We start from the raw sequence: 20305 nt of genomic DNA, 5'->3' as shown, positions 1-20305 counted from the left end.
TTCAAGGTTTGTACACTTCATACATTTTAAGCTTTATTCTCATTCAGGTCAAGAAGGACGTAGCATAACTTTGTTCTCACCGCCTGCAACTGTTGACCCATCAGTGATTGTGACACCAGACGAAGAGCATAAATACAACCATGTAAGTGTAATATTGGCCTTGCTGGTAATTTGAGTTGAGTAGATCTTAAAAACAGGCTATTTGTTTCAGTAGTGTAAATGGTAAGCATATAATTCTGAAATGGTTATGAGAATTATTTTTTTTAACAGAAAGAAAACTTGGACCAAGCTTTGATTCCTAGAGTGGGTATGTGCTTCAAAACAGAGGATGAAGCACATAAATTCTACTGTACATATGCTGAGAAGGCAGGTTTCCAGCCAAAGAAGGCTAACAAAACAGATTATACTAGGTACTTAAGGTGCAATAATTATGGAATAGGTAAATACTACAAGGGGAACGAGGCAAAACGCGTCAGGGGCAAGACAACAAAGAAGACATCATGCCTGGCATTCATCAAGCTAAAGTTTAGACGTAACAAAGAAAATAGTAAATAATTTGCAGAGATTACAGATGTCAGACTGAACCATAACCACGTGTTGCTCCCAAAACCTACAGAAACAAAACAGATGAGGGCGCACAAGTACAAGAATCCTTTGCTTCTAGAATATGTTGATGACTTACAATCAAATGATGTTCCTAACATTAGCATTAGAAACATATTAAGAGATATGCATGGAGGTGAGGAGAATATAGCGATGACAGATCGAGATTTGGAAAACCGATGAGTGGCAAAACATAATATATTTTTTAATTCTTGTCGATATATGATGAGCTTATGTACGACTAACCTGCAGAAAGACGACTAATATGAGGGTGGAGCATGCAAATGATGTCAACAAGCTGCTAGAATTCTTCAAAGACTGTGAGGTAGAAAACCCCCAATTCCGCTGGGAGGCAAAGGTTGACTTGAATGGATGTATACACAGCATATTTTGGAGTCATGCCAGCATGCAAGGGGAATATGTAGATTTTGGAGATGCAATGTCATTTGATACAACCTATAAAACAAATGTTTATGATAAACCACTGGCTATGTTTGTTGGCTCTGACCATCACCTCCATAACACTGTTTTTGGATGTGCACTACTCGGAGATGAAACAACGAAAACATTCGAGTGGGTTTTCAGAGCATTTAAAAAATGCATGGAAAAAACCGAACAAGATGTATTCTGACAGGTGTCCAATTTTTTATATTTTGCATAAGGTTATTTATATGATAAATTTAGTTGCTTGGAATAACCAAGTGTAATGTGGTTTCGTGATATACTGTCAATTTTCATGATTTAAATGAAAGCATGTGAAACAAAACTTGCAGACCAAGATTCAGCAATAGAAGCAACAATCAAGAAGGAGTTTCCAAGGATAACTCACAAAATATGCAGGTGGCATGTAGTCAACAAGCTATCAATCAACCTGAATGAATTGTATAGCATGTATGAGAAAGAAGACTTCAAGGAAAAATTTAATTCTGTGCTAAACCATCCACTAACACCAGGAGAGTTCGAGGAGGCATGGAAGGAACTAATAACAGAATTTAATCTAGAAAAAAATAGTGCACTTCAGAGCCTTTATGATCAACGCAGCAGGTATATCCCCACGTATTTCAAAGGTGAATATTGTGGAAGAATGGCTTCTACACAGCGCAGCGAAAGCACTAATTTTATTATGAAGAAATGTTTTGTGGGAAAGAAAACAACATTGCACCGGTTTGCAAAGCAAGTGTTGAATTTTGTGCATACAAGGAAGATGAAGGAATCTGCAGAGTCTTACCAAGGAACGGTAAACAAATTTTGAACCCATAATATAAGAATGCATTATTGGTTTTAGTGAAATCTATAATGTAGGTGTGTTGTTTTGTGATGCAGAGCAAGACGCTTACGAAGAGCAAATGGGAATTCGAGATACAAATGGGAAGAATTTACACTAGAAATGTGTTTAAAGACTTTGAGAAGAAAGTAGTAGACTGCACTGCATATAAGATTGAGGACAATACTGAAGCAGAAAGAAATTGCTACCTAGTATGTCACACAAACAAGACTGCGAAGATAACATGGGGGCAACACAAATTCAAAGTAAGGGCAGACAAAGAGAACGGTGATTTCAGTTGCGAGTGTAGAGAATGGGAACACACAGGTATCATAAATATTTGAACATTAGTTTTTGATCTCTTAATCTCGTACTGGTGTACTCTGCTAAGTCATAAGGATGTTAAAATCATACCATGTAGGCCTATTTTGCGTGCATTTGCTGCGGACCTTCATTCACATTCAAGTTGATAAAATACCTGTGAAGTACATTTTTAAGCGATACACCAAGTTTGCAAGAAATGAATTGGCATTTAGCAGGGAAGACAAGCTTTTGACAGGAGCCGATGGCAACACAACAAGCTATAGAACAAAGTTGCTACTGACCAAGAGCACAAAAGTTGTGCAAGCAGGTACCGTGTCGAATGCTACATTCCAAAGAGCAATTGAAGTAGTGGATAGCCTGTTCAACGAAATAAAAGACATCCCGCATGATATTGGGCCAAATTCAAATGCGACAGGAAGGAATACAACTGGACATGTATTTGAATGGTGAATTGAGAGTGTATGGTAATGGTTCCAAGTTATAAAGTTTTTTACGAAAATTGTGGTAATGTTGGTGAAACACAGGAAACATTTAGGCAAGATGATAGGGAGAGGGGGGGGGGGTCAGCATGATGTGTGGGGGCACGGAGAGGGTACACAGGTAATTGATTTTTATTTGGGCCATCCAACAAGGTGGCATTGTGACAATAACGATGGTGATAAATGAATATTATTTTCTTCGATAACAGGGGAGCAGGCAAACAAATAATGCACTTGGCACAATAATTGACACATGTCATAATCATGTTGATAGAGTAGCAGCAGAGGTAAATTCAAATTGGATGAAACTTGGAATTGGAGTGCATATAATAATTGTATGTGTCAAATTTTAACTGACAATGAGTAAATGATTATTGAACTGTAGGGAGTTGGAAAAGGAAGATGGGATGGGAGAGAATAGGAAGTCCAGTGTCTAGAACACTATAGGAGCACACAATGTGAGATAATCTGGGCAGTCACTAAAGAATTAATAATATATTATGGTTGAGCAAATTTTTATGATAAAAACATGGACAGGTCAGTGTAACACAGGAGACGGGGATTTTAATGGATCGACCACCTCAAGCAAAGACAAAGGGACGTTGCAAGACATCATCAGAAAAGAATGAAGTCACTCTTGGAGCACAAGGCGAGAAGAAGGGAAACAGAAGATGCAGCGTTTGTCACCTCTATTCAACACATAACTCAGTGACATGCCCAACGTTGGAAAAGATGCAGCAGCATAGCAGGTGGTACTCCATGGCTTGAACTGTTAGAGATAGCATTGAAGTGAAGAAAAAAAAGCTTCTTAATAATATGGTTGTAAAAAAGAAAAGGAATATAACAGATAAGATAGCTGACTCACAGGTTGGACACCAAAAGTATGTGCACCCTGAGTGGTTATAGTTGTATCAGCAATAGTTAAGCGATCTATTAGTGCATTGTCATAAAAGGTGAGGCGTGGAGTCGAAGTCCGGTCCACCAATGAGACAGGGTGGTCAATGTTGTCGAGATAGTATACCTGTTGACAAAAAAGAAGGGGTGAAAAAAATTGGCACAGCCATACATTGTTAGGTGGTAGGAAAGCTGCAAAAAATAAATAAAAAGATGGATGGATGAAAAGAAATTTACTAGCAGGAAAATGGCACAGCCATATATGTTTTGAGTGAGTTGATTTTTGTCACGATTGTGTCAGCTACGAACAGCTATCTGGAGATCATTGAATATAGCCTGGGACCAGTCAACAACTCCAAACAATTGGTGATCCATTGTCCTCTTGATATCAACTGAACCAATGGTGTTACCGCTGCAGGGAAGTAGAAGCCTGTTGCAAAGTATCATGAAGAAGCGTCTCTTCATGAGGGGGTTCACATTTTCCTTTAAGATCTCTTGTTGCAGGTTTGATATATGTATGTCACAATCTTCAGTGAGACTTTGGTTAAGATCAGAGATAAGCTGCTGGTGAAATATGATACCTTCCTTCCATGAGTATTGCTTGAAGTTTTCACCACGTATAGGCAAACCAAGAACCATGCTAATTATTTGTGGGGTGATCGAAAGGACCTTGCCTGCACCTATCCTAATTAGCATACAATCAGGGTCAGTGTGGTCTAATAGCCAGGTTAGCAGATTCTTGTTCTCTACAGCATCGATCTTCATTCTCAGCAAATGACCAAACCCATCAGCTTCGATAGCAGCATATTGCTGCGGGTTCAACAAGTTAGTGGTGAAAATAACATCTCTGGGATTGCACTGAACATTTACAATGGAAGAACGGCTGGTAGCTCTCTTTTTCCTTTGTCTTGCCTGGGACAAATAACAAGAATTTTAGAAATAGTAAGGACAAGAATGGATAAAAAAGAAGAGACACTCGGAATTCTGAGAAGCACCGTAGAAATGATAAACTGATGCATGGGTAGTCAAGAAGAAGATAGATTTCTAAAAAAACTAATAATTGGGGAAAGGAACGTAGGAATGGTAAACTAATGCAGGGGTAGTGTAGTTGAAAAAAAATTGCAGGGGTAGTAGAAAGCAAAACAGATATAGAAAACTAGAGATTTGGCAACAAAGACATGATAGTAGATTTGTGGTATATTGAAGGAAAAAACAAACTAGTGATACATATGAAGAGGAGCTTTAGAATGATAACTCTTATGAAAAGAAAGTGCAGAAGTAAATAAATGGTATACACCTCTGTACATGCACCGGTCGACAATCCTGCTCGTGTTTGCCTTTTCCTCGGACCAACATCCTTAGATTTGTCGATGTGTGAGGATGAACGGGTGTTGGGAATGGGCATGAAGTCGGCGTCATCACTGTCAAGACCAGCTGCAGAAGGCAACACATGCTCTGGTCGAATATGATGCTCAAACCTAAAAAAAGGCCACGAACAGATAAACTTTAACAACAGACTAAGAATTAACATTAATCGGTGATTCTCGGAAATAAATAGAATTATAATAAATTGAAACACGTATGAACCTCTCCTGTGAGCTCTAAAAAACCACCCTCTTAAGGTTACACGGGACCTATCCACAATATGCTCAGCAGCATGAGTCCTACAAACAAATAGAAAAAAATGATCCATGAACTTTTGGGGAAAAAAATAAAATCAGGGGTATGGTTAAATAGGAGATAGAAGAAGGAGATTTTTGTGTAGCATGTTAGTACAGAATATACAAATTAGAAGAGTACACTAATATGCCTCAGACGATTATGATTGGTGGGAAATTTGGTACACAAGATTCTAAGAAAACAATACCTTCTCTGAGAGTGGTCACGGAAAGTAGGTGCTACCGCAGGGTTCTTAGAAGGGGAATGCCTTGCATCTGAATACCAAAAGGACCAGACAAGGAAAATAATAAACAACAAAGGTAGATGATTTTAAAGAATAGAAAAATCTTGTGAGCTTTCAGAACAAGATGGAAAGTGTTAATTAACAAAAGGACAAGTCGAAGTGGAATGAAAAGAATAATGGAAATTTAAGATAGCAAAATTTAAAATCCATAAATATTAAATTATTCTCTAATTATGTGTACATACATTAGATCATATAAATATAAATAAAAAATTCATAAACAAGATTAGATAAGCTGGAAATGAATATATCTAATTTTATCTAGTCATTTGTAAAATACTAACTCCATACTGCAACAGATTAAAATTATAGTACAACCATTCCCCTTTGCACCTCTATTTGGTGGAGCCGATGCAAAGGTTGTACCAGGAGAGGAGGGTAACCTCTCGTCTTGTCGCAAAGGGACCTCATACCTAAATGGGCAATGATCACATTAGCATCATCGTACAGAGAAAAGCAGGTACAACACATGAAAAAGGCCACTAAAATAAAAAAAAGCATGTACTGACCGCTGTTGAGTGCTCTCAAATACAAGCCTTTTTGGGTTGTCAGGCATCTTATCAACTAGCTCCAACCGGAATCTGAAGACATTGAGTCAGAATCTAATTAGAATACTGCACTCGTATAGTCTACAACTTAAAATTACAAACTCAATCCACATAACAATATAGTTGCAAGCGCTGACTCAATATGAATGTCTAAAATAAGATAAGTAAAACATAATGAGGAAATGAAAAAAAGAACCTTTTAGTTGATGAACCAGGGCCTTTTCCGGCATGGGCATCCTCTGCAAATGCAGAATAAATAGAATTGATTTATGAAACTATAATCACGCCATAAGTAAAAACATATGTGTATGATCTAAAAAAACACAATGCAAAGCTGAATCAATGTGTATGTTTGTAAGAAACCAATTAGATCATCGCATAATGAATTAATGGAGTTCAACAGGATGTTCAAGAATTATATCTGCATAATGCTTACCAAAACTAAAATAAAAGGGAAAATAAAAAATAAAATGGAAACACATTAATCATTCTTTAACAAATAGTAACCATAGCAGGGAATCTAAACAGTCAAGCAAATTTGACACTACCTTAATGGGGCATCAAAGCGAGATGCATGAATAAGGAGGGTAAAGGAAACCTGAGGGACCGGGCGGCTCCATCCAAAATGATGCAAGCTCGGCAATCAACGTGTGTGTTCGGCGGCACAGCGCTATGGGGCGGCGTGGCGGGAGGCACGGTGGATAGATGGCCAGCGGCGCAGCAGCGGTGGTACGGAGAGGGAGGGACGGGCGGTGCCGGCAGAGGGAGGGAAGGAGACCGAGTGGACGAGAGAGGGAGCTGAAACTTAATATAGAAAAATCATATTGGGAGAAAAATTAAATATCATAGTTAAAGGACATGCTATTAACATATAGTAGAAACCAAGAAACAAAGATACCTTGCGTGTATAGAAACCTATTCAAGCCACAAATCACATTTCAAGTCACAAATCTTTTGTTGCAAAAAAAACATTGTAATTAGCCAGATGAAATTTGCAAGATCAAATCTTTTAGTTCAATAGACTGAGCAAATTTATCAACAAGCATAAATAATACATAATAAGTCAACACATCTGTCAAGTGCACAAAAGCATTCTACCATACAGAGGGCTGAAAGAGCAACAACTGGCCGTGGCTAAGTGATGAAAAAAACTCTATATAACATGCATGCTAGAATTTGAACAACATGGAGCTGCTGCTCTCTTGCAGAAAAGAACGGTATAATAAGGTGGCAAGATAATATTTGTAAAATTGTTAGATATTTGACAACTAGAAATGTAGCACTAGATGGCCACTATAAGAATAGCTGCTCCACACAATTATTCATGAATATAACCAGGTATCAATTTCTATAAGCTAGCATGAACTGAAATACTAGTATAGGGAGGCAGGTTATTGGTAGAAGAGAAATAATGTGCTTTCCAATAATAAATATCAAATCCTCCCTCAATGTAAATGTATTTTCAATGAAGAATCTAGAAGTACTAACTCTATGTTCTCAATCTACACAAATGTTGACTTATTGATGATTAAATAAATTGACTATTTGACAACAGAGATCATACAACAACTTGGATTCTGAGGGAGCAAAGATCAAGGTTCGATATCCAGATCGTTTTTGGCAGCCAGAGGAGAACTTCAAACATATTCACATGGATGCAGATGGCAAAACATTGATCCTTTATACATGTGCAATTGAAAGTGCCATTGATCGTTGTTAAATGCAGGACAAGGTAGATGTGTTTAAAGAATTGAAAATCTTGTGAGCTTTCATAACAAGATGAATAGTGGTAATTGACAAAATAACAAGCCAAAGTGCAATGAAAGAATATTGGTGATTTGTGATAGCAAAATTGAAATCCATGTATATTAAATTGTTCTCTAATTATGTGTCCATGCATCAGATCATTTACATATAAATTTAAAAAGAAAAGAATCATAAACAAGATTAGATAAGTTGTAAATGAATGTACCTAGTTTTGCCTATTCATTTAGAAAAAAACTAATTCCATATTGCAACAGATTAACCTTTTCTTGTCGCAGAGGGACCTCATATCTAAATGGGGAATAATCACATTAACATCATCCTAGAGAGAAAAGCAGCTCCAACACATGAAAAAGCCACTAAAAACATGTACTTACCATTGTTGCGTGCTCTAAAAAACAATCCTTTTTGGGTTGTCAAGCATCGTATCAACCAGCTCCAACCGGAATCTAAAGACATTGAATCAGAATCTATTTAGAATACCGCAATCCTATACTATACAGCTTAAATTTACAAATATTGATTTGAGGAACTGCGAGCTGCTGCAAATGGAGGTGGATGCTTGGTGGCCATCGTTCCAGGGGAAGAACCTCTCACAGGTGGAAGAAGAAAAATCGAAAATTAATGTGGAAAAATAATACCCAACAGGTGGAAGAAAAATGAGAAATTAAAATGCAAGAATTATAAATGTGAACCACAACGACAAGGTGAAGTCCCGGTACCTGGAGGGGACGCGGCAGCTTTCCTCGGCGTTGAATGTCTGCTGGCCAAGACGTGATATTCCCACACGCTACGGCTGCCAGACACTACCATGGCCGTGCAAGTCTGCTGCTCCAACACCCTCAAGCAGCTACAGCAGGCCACGGCCAACGGCAGCAAGGCGCGACTAGCGGCGTCTCGTCTCTGTCCCCTCAAGGCCTCAAGGATGCGAAGCAGGGCTGCGACGGTGGGTTGTGGGGTGACACCGGTGGGGGCGGCACCGGCGGCAAGCGGACGGGGGTCCGACGGAGGTGGGTTGAGGAGGAGCGCTGACGGGGGTTGGTCCAGAGCAGGTGAGCGGAGAGGGGGTGGACGGGCGGTGCCGGCGTAGGAAGGGAAGAGACCGAGTGGATGGAGGCGAGGAAATTGAAACCGCATCTGGGTTGGGGGAGCTCCCGAGCTGCTAAACCAATCGAGCTCGTCCGTTGGTGGGCCGGGCCTTTGAGCCTGAACGGCGGAGTGTAGGCGCGGTGGGCCTATTTGTCTGCCAACAGGACGCTGGGTACTGAATAATTATTTAGTACCCAGGTACCATATAGTAATACTATACATATATATATGAGCGCCTACAATCTAGAAGATCGCATCACTCCAAAAATTCCTGAACGTAGCACAACATTACTCCCTCCTTTCCGGCCGAGAGATGGCAGCCGACGACAAGCCGCACACGGTGTGCGTCCTGTTCCCAGCGCAGGGCCACGTGACACTGATGATGAAGCTGGCCAAAGTCCTCTACTGCAAGGGCTTCCACGTCACTTTTGTCAACACCGAGTACAACCACTATAGATGGCCAATGGCCTGGCACGGCACGGCATGGCATGGCACGGCACGGCACGGGCCCATGCCGGCCTGGCCCGATAGCCAACGGGCCGGCACGGCACGCCGTGCCTCCCGGGCCGTGCCTCACAGGGCCATGGGCCTGGTCTTTGGCCCAGGCACGGCCCTATGGGCCGATTTTTGTGCTGGGCCGGCCTGAGAAGCACGGCCATTTTCACAGGCCATGCCAGCCCGAGGCCCACTGAGTCGCTAGGAGCAGGCAGGGTCGCCATCGCCGGGACGCAGGGGTCGTGGAGGAGCGGCGAGGGCTTAAGGCCAGCCACCGCATGGGGGCCTTGGGGGAGGAGGGCGGCTGCCGGCGTGCTCAAGGCCAAAGCATGCGCCGCGGCCGCATGGGGAGGCGAGGAGGTGGCCTCGAGGGAGGAGGTGGCCACCAGATCTACCCGCCCGCGTGCTCGTAGCCATGCGCCACTGAGGGAGAGTGAGGGAGGCAGGGACGGGGAGGAGGCGCCATGCCAGCATCGAGGCAAGGGTGGGGAGCCAGATCCACGATGGAGAAGACCCAGCGTGGCCAGATCTGGTGGTGGCGGGATCGAGGAAGGAGGCAGCGCGAGGCTGGAGATGGCAGTGGCCGCCGCCCGCTGGCGAGCTTGTCTTGGCACCGGATCTGTGTCAAGGCAGAGCTCGAGACTGGCTCTAGGGTTCGGGGTGAGGGAGAGGGAGAGCCGCCGCGAGCGTGAGGGAAGGGGAGGGGGTGGGCGTTCGCGTCGTCGGCTCTAGGGTTCGGGGTGAGGGAGAGGGAGAGCCGCCGCGGGCGTGAGGGAAGGTGTGGGGGTATGGCCCCCGATATCTATAAGACAAGACATGGGCCGCACCATCAAAGGTGGCCCGACCCACAAGATCAAGGCGTGCATGGCGCTGCTCAGCGTGCACCGCAAGCTATTGTACAGTACCAAATAGGATATTTTACTTGTAACCCTACCCCTCTAGAGTATATAAGAAGAGGCAGGGGTCCCCTAGTGGACAGATCTATCTACTATATCTCAATACAATACACTAAAGACATAGGACGTAGGGTATTACGTCGATCAGACAGCCCAAACCTGTCTAAATCGCTGTCTCTACGCCTTGTGTCACCATCCGGTTCCTGATTACGCGCACCCCACCGACAAATCTACCATCGTGGGATACCCCTCGATGGACTGCCAACGATATTCTATCGACAGTTAGCGTGCCAGGTACGGGGTGTGCGCTTGATCCCCTGGCGAACCAGATGGCGTACCTCAAGATCAACATCCTTCGCGACGACTCGGCTGATCGCGTCGACATCCTTCGACAACCACGGTGCATCTCCGAGCAGCACGCATCACCAACTCTAAGCACTGCTATCTCTACGGCAACTGAACCAATCGGCTACTGGCGGCCCAACGCCCGGCAAGATCGAATCGGTGTTTCTAGCGGCGGGTGTCAGGCGTACTACTAGGTGCCCTTAAACGCATCTGGATTACTCATCATCAGCCACCACGACGGCACATGCACATGTACATTGGCACATGCACGTGTACGTTGGCCTCAAGCAGGTAGAGGAAGATGCAAGCCACGCAAGCTATTAGGATGTGATTTGCATGTACGCATCTACTGCTTGTGAACTGACTCCAACACGAAGTGAGCCGCCCAGACAGCCAGCCGTCCGAACTCCGTTCATCTACTTGAATATTATGTCTCGCTGATTACACCACGACCATCCCGATCTAAGCTCAACTTCGTCAACGCCGACCAGACAACGCCATACGCCACCGACCAGACGCTCCGTCCAAAGCTAAGTCACGCTTTAATATTTTTCTAAATATTCTTCAATCTTTGTATATCGCCATAATATTTTTCTGAGCTGTTTTCTTCATATTTGCTCTCCAAACAATTTTTTAAACCCTCGAATAGTCATGTTGATGCTCGGACACCTCCAGAGACGGCCCTATCTCCGGCTCCTCCCTACACGTGCTACGGGCTCCGCGCTCTGCGTTATGGGTGGTCGGCAGCGGCTCCTTGGTCACGCCTGTTCCTCTTACACGTGCACGAGCTCCACGCTCTGCGTTATGGTTAACGGGCTAGCTAGGGCTAGAGACTCAGCTACACACTAACTGTTCGGGCGGTTTATATTAAATATAAATATATCTTCACGCCAACTGATCACCGAACTGCATACGTCGTTTCATCACCATTGCTGATTTTCTTCAGAGTTCATTTATTTTTACATCATGTACTACCCGTTCTACATGTTTGTATTGTAGGATCATCGTCCAGGTGATCAGACCACCTAGTGCTTAGATTTCTCCACCGATCAACTGGTTGGACTGCTTGGTTCATGGACTCCATCACTGACCAGTTGATCGGACTGTTCGCCGGTCGCTTCTACTCAATGCTCACTTCACCGCCGACCAGTTGACCAGACTGTTCGTCGCTCATGCTTCATCGTCAGCTACGCCGGTTACTCCTCGGCGCACGGATACTTCATGCTCGAGGACTAAGTGGGCACACTTCACCGCATGGGCATCATCAGCTACGTCGGTGCTCGGACCTCGCCGCCTACGCTGGGGACTCCTCGGTGCTTGGACCTCGCCGCCTACGTCGAGGACTCCTCGGTGCTCGGACATCGCCAGCTTCACCGGGAACTCCTCGGTGCTCGGACATCACCACCTACGTCGGGGACTCCTCGGTGCTCGGTCATCGCCAGCGACGCTAGGGACTCCTCGCTCCTCGGTGCTCGGACATCGCCAGCTTCGCTGGGGACTCCTCAGTGCTCTAACATCGTCGCCTCCGCCGTGGACTCCTCGGTGCTTGGTCATCGCCGGCGACGCCGGGGACTCCTCGCTCCTCGGTGCTCGGACATCGCTAGTGACACCGGGGACTCCTCTCTCCTTGGTGCTCGGTCATCGCCAGTGACACTGGGGACTCCTCGCTCCTCGGTGCTCGGTCATCGCCGACGACGTCGGGGACTCCTCGCTCCTCGGTGCTCGGTCATCGCCGGTGACGCCGGGAACTCCTCGCTCCTCGGTGCTCGGACATCGCCGGCGACGCCGGGGACTCCTCGCTCCTTGGTGCTCGGTCATCGCCAGCGGCGCCGGGGACTCCTCGCTCCTCGGTGCTCGGTCATCGCCAGCAACGCCGGGGACTCCTCGCTCCTTGGTGCTCGGTCATCGTCAACGACGCCGGGGACTCCTCGCTCCTCGGTGCTTGGTCATCGCCAGCGACGCCGGGGACTCCTCGCTCCTTGGTGCTCGGTCATCGCCAGCTCCATCAGGGACTCCTCGGTGCTCGGACATCGCCGCCTACATCAGGGACTCCTCGGTGCTCGATCATCGCTGACGACGTCGGGGACTCCTCGTTCCTCGGTGCTCGAACATCGCCAGCGATGCCAGGGACTCCTCGCTCCTCGGTGCTCGGTCATCGCCAGCGACTCCGAGGACTCCCTTGCTGCTCGGATCTTGCTATGTCTCATCGATGTGCTATCAAGCTGCTCCATGCTGTTCAGATCAGGGTGCTGATCTTGGGCAGCACATCTGGGGTCTTGATACGTGCATGCTAGACAACGTTGGCAAGCTTTTAGACTTCTTTTTCTTTGACCCTGCTACAAGATTCATTCTTCATCTTCTAGCAGGCTCGAGTACTAAGTGGGCACACTTCACCTTGCGGTGAATGTGCTTGTTCTCATCTCGAGGCTACGCCTAGGGACTGGCTGCCTGCTCGGCTGGTTTTCTACTTTCTGATCCTGGCACCATGCGACTACGTCACCTACTGTCAGGCTTGGAGGGAAGGTGTGGGGGTATGTCCCCTGGTATCTACAAGACAAGACATGGGCTGCACCATCAGAGGTGGCCCGGCCCACAAGATCAAGGCATGCACGGCGCTGCTCGGCGTGCACCGTAAGCTATTGTATAGTACCAAATAGGATACTTTACTTGTAACCCTACCACTCTAGAGTATATAAGGAGAGGTAGGGGTCCCCTAGTGGACAGATCTATCTACTATATCTCAATACAATACACTAAAGACACAGGACGTAGGGTATTACGTCGATGAGATGGCTCGAACCTATCTAAATCGCTGTCTCTATGCCTTGTGTCACCATCCGGTTCCTGATTACGCGCACCCCCACCAACAAATCTACCATCGCGGGATACCCCTCGGTGGACTGTCGATAGAAGGGGAGGGGGCAAGTGTCCGCAGCGCCGGCTCTAGGGTTTGGGGTGAGGGAGAGGGAGAGCCAACGCGGGTGTGAGGGAAGGGGAGGGGGCGGGCGTCCACGGCACCGGCTCTAGGGTTCGGGGTGAGGGAGAGGGAGAGCCGCCATGAGCATGAGGGAAGGGGAGGGCATCCGCGGCGCTGGCTCCCGCTTATATATGGGGGGGGGAGGCGGGCCAAGGACGACGTGGAGCGCTTGGGCCACGTTGGGCTATGGGGAGGGGAGGAGGACATGGGAAGGCCGTGGCTGCAGGCCGGGCCGCTAGCGGGTAGGCTACTCTGTAGCAGGTAGTGCCATGCCAGCCCACGGCCTAGGCAAGGCCTGCTGCTCTAGGCCGGGCCAGCCCGGGCCCGCTAGCCTCCATGCGAGGCCGTGCTTGGGCTGGGCAAAAAAATGGGCCTTGGGCTGGGTCGACGGGCTCGGGCTACATGGCCAGCTATAACAACCACTGCCGCCTCATCTGGTCCCAGGGCCCCTCGGCCATCGCGGGCCTACCGGGCTTCCTCTTCGCCACCATCCCCGATGGCCTGCCGCACTTGGACGCCGACGCCACACAGGACCCGACCGCGCTCTATGACTCCACCATGAGGACCTGCCTCCCGCACCTCAAGAGCCTACTCGACCACCTCAACGACAGCGATGGTGGGGTGCCACCGGTGACGTGCGTCGTGGCCGACAACGTCATGAGCTTCGGCGTGGACGCTGCTAAAGAGATCGGCGTGCCGTGCCTGCTCTTCTGGACGGCCAGCGCCTACGGTACATGGCCTACCGCCATGTCTAGTTCCTCATGGATGAAGGCCTTGCGCCTCTCAAAGGTTGGTATCGTTATGTGCTGTGCCCTCTAATGATGAATGCATCATGGATCATGTACTCCGTATGTGATCGGTAGAGCATGCTGCATGCTGCAGATGAAGCATGTTGGAACTGGTGGTGACCACTCAGTTCATGATCTTGGAGCTGGCTTACAGCCGGCCTGGCTCGTTACAACGAGCCTGCGCTCCCACAGGTCCTAGGTTCACCGGAGCTACAACATATAAGGCCTTGGGCCTTACTCAACCCAAAAGACTAGCATAATAGGTGAGGGTTCTCCCGCCTTATATGGTGTGCTCCCCCACCGTCGCTACACGATGTGGGACTAAACCCCAACAATCTCCCCCTTAGTCACACATCGGGGTGCCCCCGCCATGATGTGACGCTCGAGATTTTTTTATCGGGTTTAACTTTTTCTGACCATGGTCTCATATACCAATTGTTGGACCCGGTGGTGACCACCGAGTTCACAATCTTGGAGCTAGCTTACAGCCGGCCAGGCTCATTATGAGCCTGTGCTCCCACAGGTCCCAGGTCCACCGAAGCTGACAACATATAAGGCCTTTGGGCCTTACTCAACCCAAAAGACTAGCCTGATAGGTGAGGGTTCTCCCGCCTTATATGTTGTGCTCCCCCACCATCGCTACACGATGTGGGACTAAACGCCAACAATCTCCCCCTTAGTCACACATCGGGGTGCCCCTGCCATATGTGACGCTCGAGATTTTTTTATCGGGTTTAGCTTTTTCTGACCTCGGGTACCGGCTTTGATACCAATTGTTGGAACCGGTGGTGACCACCGAGTTCACGATCTTAGAGCTGGCTTACAGCCGGCCTGGCTCGTTACGAGCCTACGCTCCCACAGGTCCCAGGTCCACCGGAGCTGACAACATATAAGGCCTTTGGGCCTTACTCAACCCAAAAGACTAGCCTGATAGGTGAGGGTTCTCCCGCCTTATATGTTGTGCTCCCCCACCATCGCTACACAATTGTTGGAACCGGTGGTGACCACCCAGTTCACGATCTTGGAGCTGGCTTACAGCCGGCCTAGCTCGTTACAACGAGCCTGTGCTCCCACAGGTCCCAGGTTCACCGGAGCTACAACATATAAGGCCTTGGGCCTTACTCAACCCAAAAGACTAGCCTAATAGGCGAGGGTTCTCCCGCCTTATATGGTGTGCTCCCCCACCGTCGCTACACGATGTGGGACTAAACCCCAACAAAGCGCAGCTGACGAACGGGTACCTAGACACACCGGTGGGGTGGGCGCGCGGGATGAGCACACACATGCAGCTCAGGGACTTCCCGAGCTTCATCTACACCATGTAGCGTAGCAACATCCTGCTTGACTTCATGATGCACGAGGTGTCACGCACGAACGCCGCCACCGTCGTCATCCTCAACACCTTTGACGAGCTCGAGCTGACGGCACTGGGCGCCATGCGCGCCATCCTGCAGCCCGTCTACACCATCGGCGCGCTCAGTCTCCTCCTCGAGCGGCTGGCCGCCGCAGTCCCTGACCCTGGCATCGTCGATGCCGCCGCCGCGCTCGGCACGGTCCGCGCCAGCCTCTGGAAGGAAGACCACACCTGCCTACGGTGGCTGGACGGTAGGGTGGCCTGGTCCGTGGTGTACGTGAACTATGGGTGCATCACCACCATGTCGAACCAGGACCTGGTGGAGTTTGTGTGGGGGCTGGCGAGCAACGGCTGTGACTTCCTGTGGATCATTCGACCCGACGTGGTGAAGGGCGACACCGCTGTGCTGCCACCCGAGTTCGTGGAGTCCACCAAGGATAGGTGCCTCCTGGCGAGCTGGTGCGAGCAGGAGGCGGTGCTACGGCACGGGGCAGTGGGGGTATTCCTGACGGGCAGCGGGTGGAACTCCATGACGGAGAGCCTCAGCGTGGGCGTGCCAATGCTGTGCTGGCCCTTCTTCGCAGAGCAGCAGACCAACCATCGGTACGCGTGCACCGAGCGGGGCATGGGGATGGAGGTCGACAGCGACGTGCGGTGGGAGGCTCTGGAGGCAACGATACAAGAGGCAATGGCCGGCGACAAGGGCAGGGAGATGAAGCGGAGGGTGGACGAGTGGAAGCAGGCCGCCATTCGGGCCACGTAGCCTGCCGGCAGGGATTGACCAACCTGGATGACCTAATCAAGAATCTGGTCCTACGCAAGTGCTGACGGCTCTTTCATGATAAAAGAATATAATTTCAGTTTAGCCACACTATCTAAAGTTTTGACTAAATTCAAAAGTGTATCCATATGTATAACACAATTAAAATAGAAAATAAAAAAAGTTACACTTATTTGGTTTCAATATATATGATATTTTTATATAAACTTTGTCAAACACAAAATGCTAGTTTCATGCATTATTATATGGGTATGCATTGGCAGCAGGTGAATGACACTGTCAGTCATCTTCAACCTCCGCGCCCCACCCGCGTCTGCCTTGCCATGCTCCACCTGCATCTTCTTCCTCCTCGCTTCCCACCTCCGCTTGCCTCGTTGGCAGCTGCACCCTCCTCCTCGTCCTCGTCTCGCCGCCACCCACCGCCCCGCCGCGACACGCTAGAGCTTCGCCAGAGCTCCGTGCGAAGCTCTGGCGAAACCCTAATGCGCCCGTGGCGCGGCCTTCTTCCCCTTCCCTCCTTCATCCATGGCGAGCTCCACCCATGGACGTCCTGGCCCCGACCTGTCCCGGGCGCCTCCACCGCCGCCCTCTCGCCGTCGCCACCGCCGAACCGGCCTGGCTTCCCCGAACCCCCTTCTAAACCCACCAGAGTTGAGGAAGAAGAGTGGGCCACCCGCCACCTAACCGCCTGCTGGAGTTGAGAAGGAAGAGCGTGGGGAGGCGGGTGACTGATGGAAAAGCAAAATTTCAGGCGATTGCAAAGGAGTAGTTTTGTTATTATATTGTAAAATTAGATTCTTTTTAGGCCTGTGAAGATAGATTTCTTTGGTCAAAGTCACTCTATGACCTATTAAAGAAGCTAATAAGTGTTGGCGTACTATGTACATATACATGAAAAAGGGTGCAAGAAAGTAAAGAGTTGTTTGATTCCCTACTGGCTCTGCCTTGCCTCATCGAGCGAGCTGATTTGGCTCTCTCACAAAAGTAAGGTAAATCTCGCCTGATTGGTAAATATTAGAGAGGGAAACATGTGATTGGATAAAAAATATTTTAAAAGAATAATCCATTAAAGATACGATTTTTGTGTGTAGTGTCTACATACTTTGACAAGCATAGAAATTAGTTGTGGTTTTTAACATTAGAACTACTCTAAAAGAGACTACTGTAAACAGATGGTGCAGATGCGCCCATGTGTGTGTGATGAATGATTGACACATGTGTGAAAGGTTTGAGGCTTTCCCGGTTAAGTCATATTTTTATATATATGTGCTTGATTACGCTAATGGATAACCGGAGGTGTTGTGTTGAGTTATGTTGTGTTAAGTGTGTTGTGCAACATGTCTCTTGGCCTTGAGTGCGTAGGTGTGGAGCTTGGAGGCGGTGGTTGACGGCGAGGTGAAGGTCAAGTAGGGACGTGCCGTGCCGATGGACTGTGAGCGGTGAAGAACGGACGTGAGGCTTGGACCGAGGGACCAGGACGCCGGGTGACCAGTCGCGGTGGCTGACACTTGGGGACTCGACAGGTGCAAGTGTACATGGGTGATGAAGATGGCGTTGACCAAGTCAAGGAGGAAGACGATGGTGTCATGGCACTTGGCGGAGGCTGGACACGCATTTGCATGGGAGATGTAGATGGCGTCGGTCAAGTCAAGAAAGAAGGCAAAGGCGTCAAGCTTGGCGGAGGTCAGACACGCGTCGACATCGGAGGGGTTTGGTGGTTTCATCCTCAAAACCATCGGACAGTTTTGGGCCCGTTCGCTTCGCTGAAAAAACAAGCCGAAACACTGTTCCGGCTGATTTGTTGTGAGAAAAAACATTATTCCGGCTGAAAAAACAAGCTGAAAAAGACGAATTATAAGAGAAGCGAACATGACCTTTGGTGGTTTTGTCCTCAAAACCATCAGAGGGGTTTGATGGTTTCGGCCTCAAAATCATCGGAGGACGGTTTGCTGGTTTGGGCCTCGAAACCAGGAGTGGACGGTTTGGTGGTTTGGGCCTCAAAACCATCGACAGCAGGTTTGACCGGTTTGGGCCTCAAAATCGGGGAGTGCTGGATCGACGGACACGTGGTGGCATCTCGAAGGTTGCGTCGAGGCGAAGCGATGTCGGGAAGGTGCTGGGTCCGTTGGATCGATGAAGAAAAATTTAGATGGATTTACCCCTTAGCATGTATTTAGGATGAGTACTCCATGTGAGGACGTTTTTGTCTTTTGATGGACGCATATATATATATATATATGTGAAGAGGCTGGTTATACATATATTTTTGAAAAGGTCACTCTCATTTATGTGGTGTTGAGAGGAGGCCAGGGTTAGAGAGAGGAGTAACTCTTATTCTTGAGCTTTTTGTCATCATAGCTTTGTTTTGCTAGGAGCGGCTTGTAAGCTTTTTGTCATCATAGCTTTGTTTTGCTAGGAGGGGCTTGTAATATGATATCTTGAGTTAATCCAAGGATCAAATTCATGCTCTAGCTGTTCTTCTGTCCAAATCTGAAATTATCCTTTTTGTGTGGTTTTCAGAGATATTTTTGGGATTTTTCGTTTTATCGATTTAAGGCCATATTGACTCGTTCTTTTTACGTTTGATTCGAGCTATGATACCAGTTGAAGCTACCCTAAGAATTAATTGGACTGAATCGACTCGAGCACAGAGAAATCGACGATTTTCGTTTTGGGGATTTTTCGTATTCTTGGCTCGATCTGAAATTTTCTGGAGATTAGGTAGAAATTGGACGATGATTCTTTCGGGATAGCTCACCAACTCCTCGGTGAACCTCTGTGTAAAATTTGGGATCGAATCGTCTTGATTAGAGTCGGTTTAGATCGAATTTCTTGGGGCCGCCCTTTTTCTGTTCGTGGGCACCGGTCGCGGCTCGTGCTTCGGCTCGGCTCCAGTGTGTCCGCTGTTCATCGAGTTTTGGGGAGCGCCGGTCTGAGTCTTCAGGGAGATTTCCTGCTCGTCCGTCTCTGCTGGGCGCTCAGCGCTCGTGCTCCTGCGCAGGCCGTGCAGCACCACCGCCCGCTCTCGGCTGCTCCTGGTCCGTCGCGCGTCGGGTGTGCAGACCCGCCCTGTGCCGCGTCGGCGTGCACCCCCAGCCCGCCGTTGGCTTTCCTTCTCTCTGCGTCCGCCCGGTTTTTGGTTCTCGAGTTCGTGTCCGAGTCGAACTCCAGGGAGCAGTCCGCCGTTCCTAGGCTGCTCGGTCGGACTCCTTCCGTTCTCTCTGCATACACTCACAACATCGATCTGTGCTCGTCGAGAACCCTTGCACGCACAGCCCAAGAGCAGGAGCAGCCGTTCACGTATTTGGATCTTGGCTTTTCTTTTGGAGATGTCTCAATCAAGCAATAGTGTTTGGAATATTTAATTCCTCTAGCTAATCGTTGCCTAATAATTACTATTGCTTGAGTTTACTCTGTCGGCAGAGAAAGGAATTGATTCATCCACGGTAGGGATGAAAACGATACGGATATTTTCCGACCGTATCCGAAACCGAATCCATTTAGAGGGGTTGAGATCTATTCATATCCGAGTCCGGATATCCAACATCCGATACAATATCCGTATCCGAATACTCAAATCACATATTTATGATGTCGATATCCAATCGTATCCTATCCGATATAGTTGACACTATCCGTATTCGAATCCGAATCCGGACAGAAATATGAAAACAAATGTAATATCGGTGATATCCGTTCGTATCCGATCTGTTTTCATAAGCCCAAAATTTCCAGGGCAAT

General features: G+C 47.9%; 1 long non-coding RNA gene and 2 pseudogenes across 1 annotated transcript; 1 reads left to right on the top strand and 2 right to left on the bottom strand.

Annotated features, from left to right (window-relative positions):
* Positions 1-3603: 3603 nt before the first annotated feature.
* LOC136470213 (uncharacterized) lies at positions 3604-5257 on the bottom strand (annotated as a pseudogene).
* A 173-nt stretch (positions 5258-5430) lies between these two features.
* Positions 5431-6110, bottom strand: LOC136475363 (uncharacterized). Its single transcript, XR_010763168.1, has 3 exons — positions 6037-6110; positions 5861-5940; positions 5431-5498 (listed from the first exon to the last, which is right to left on the bottom strand). It is a non-coding gene; the product is annotated as an uncharacterized lncRNA (long non-coding RNA).
* Positions 6111-9241: 3131 nt separating this feature from the next.
* Positions 9242-16611, top strand: LOC136474088 (UDP-glycosyltransferase 85A5-like; annotated as a pseudogene).
* Positions 16612-20305: the final 3694 nt, after the last annotated feature.

Source organism: Miscanthus floridulus, chromosome 8 (assembly GCF_019320115.1).
Source record: "Miscanthus floridulus cultivar M001 chromosome 8, ASM1932011v1, whole genome shotgun sequence".
Lineage (NCBI taxonomy): Eukaryota > Viridiplantae > Streptophyta > Magnoliopsida > Poales > Poaceae > Miscanthus > Miscanthus floridulus.
This window is presented reverse-complemented; position numbering and strand designations above follow the sequence as displayed.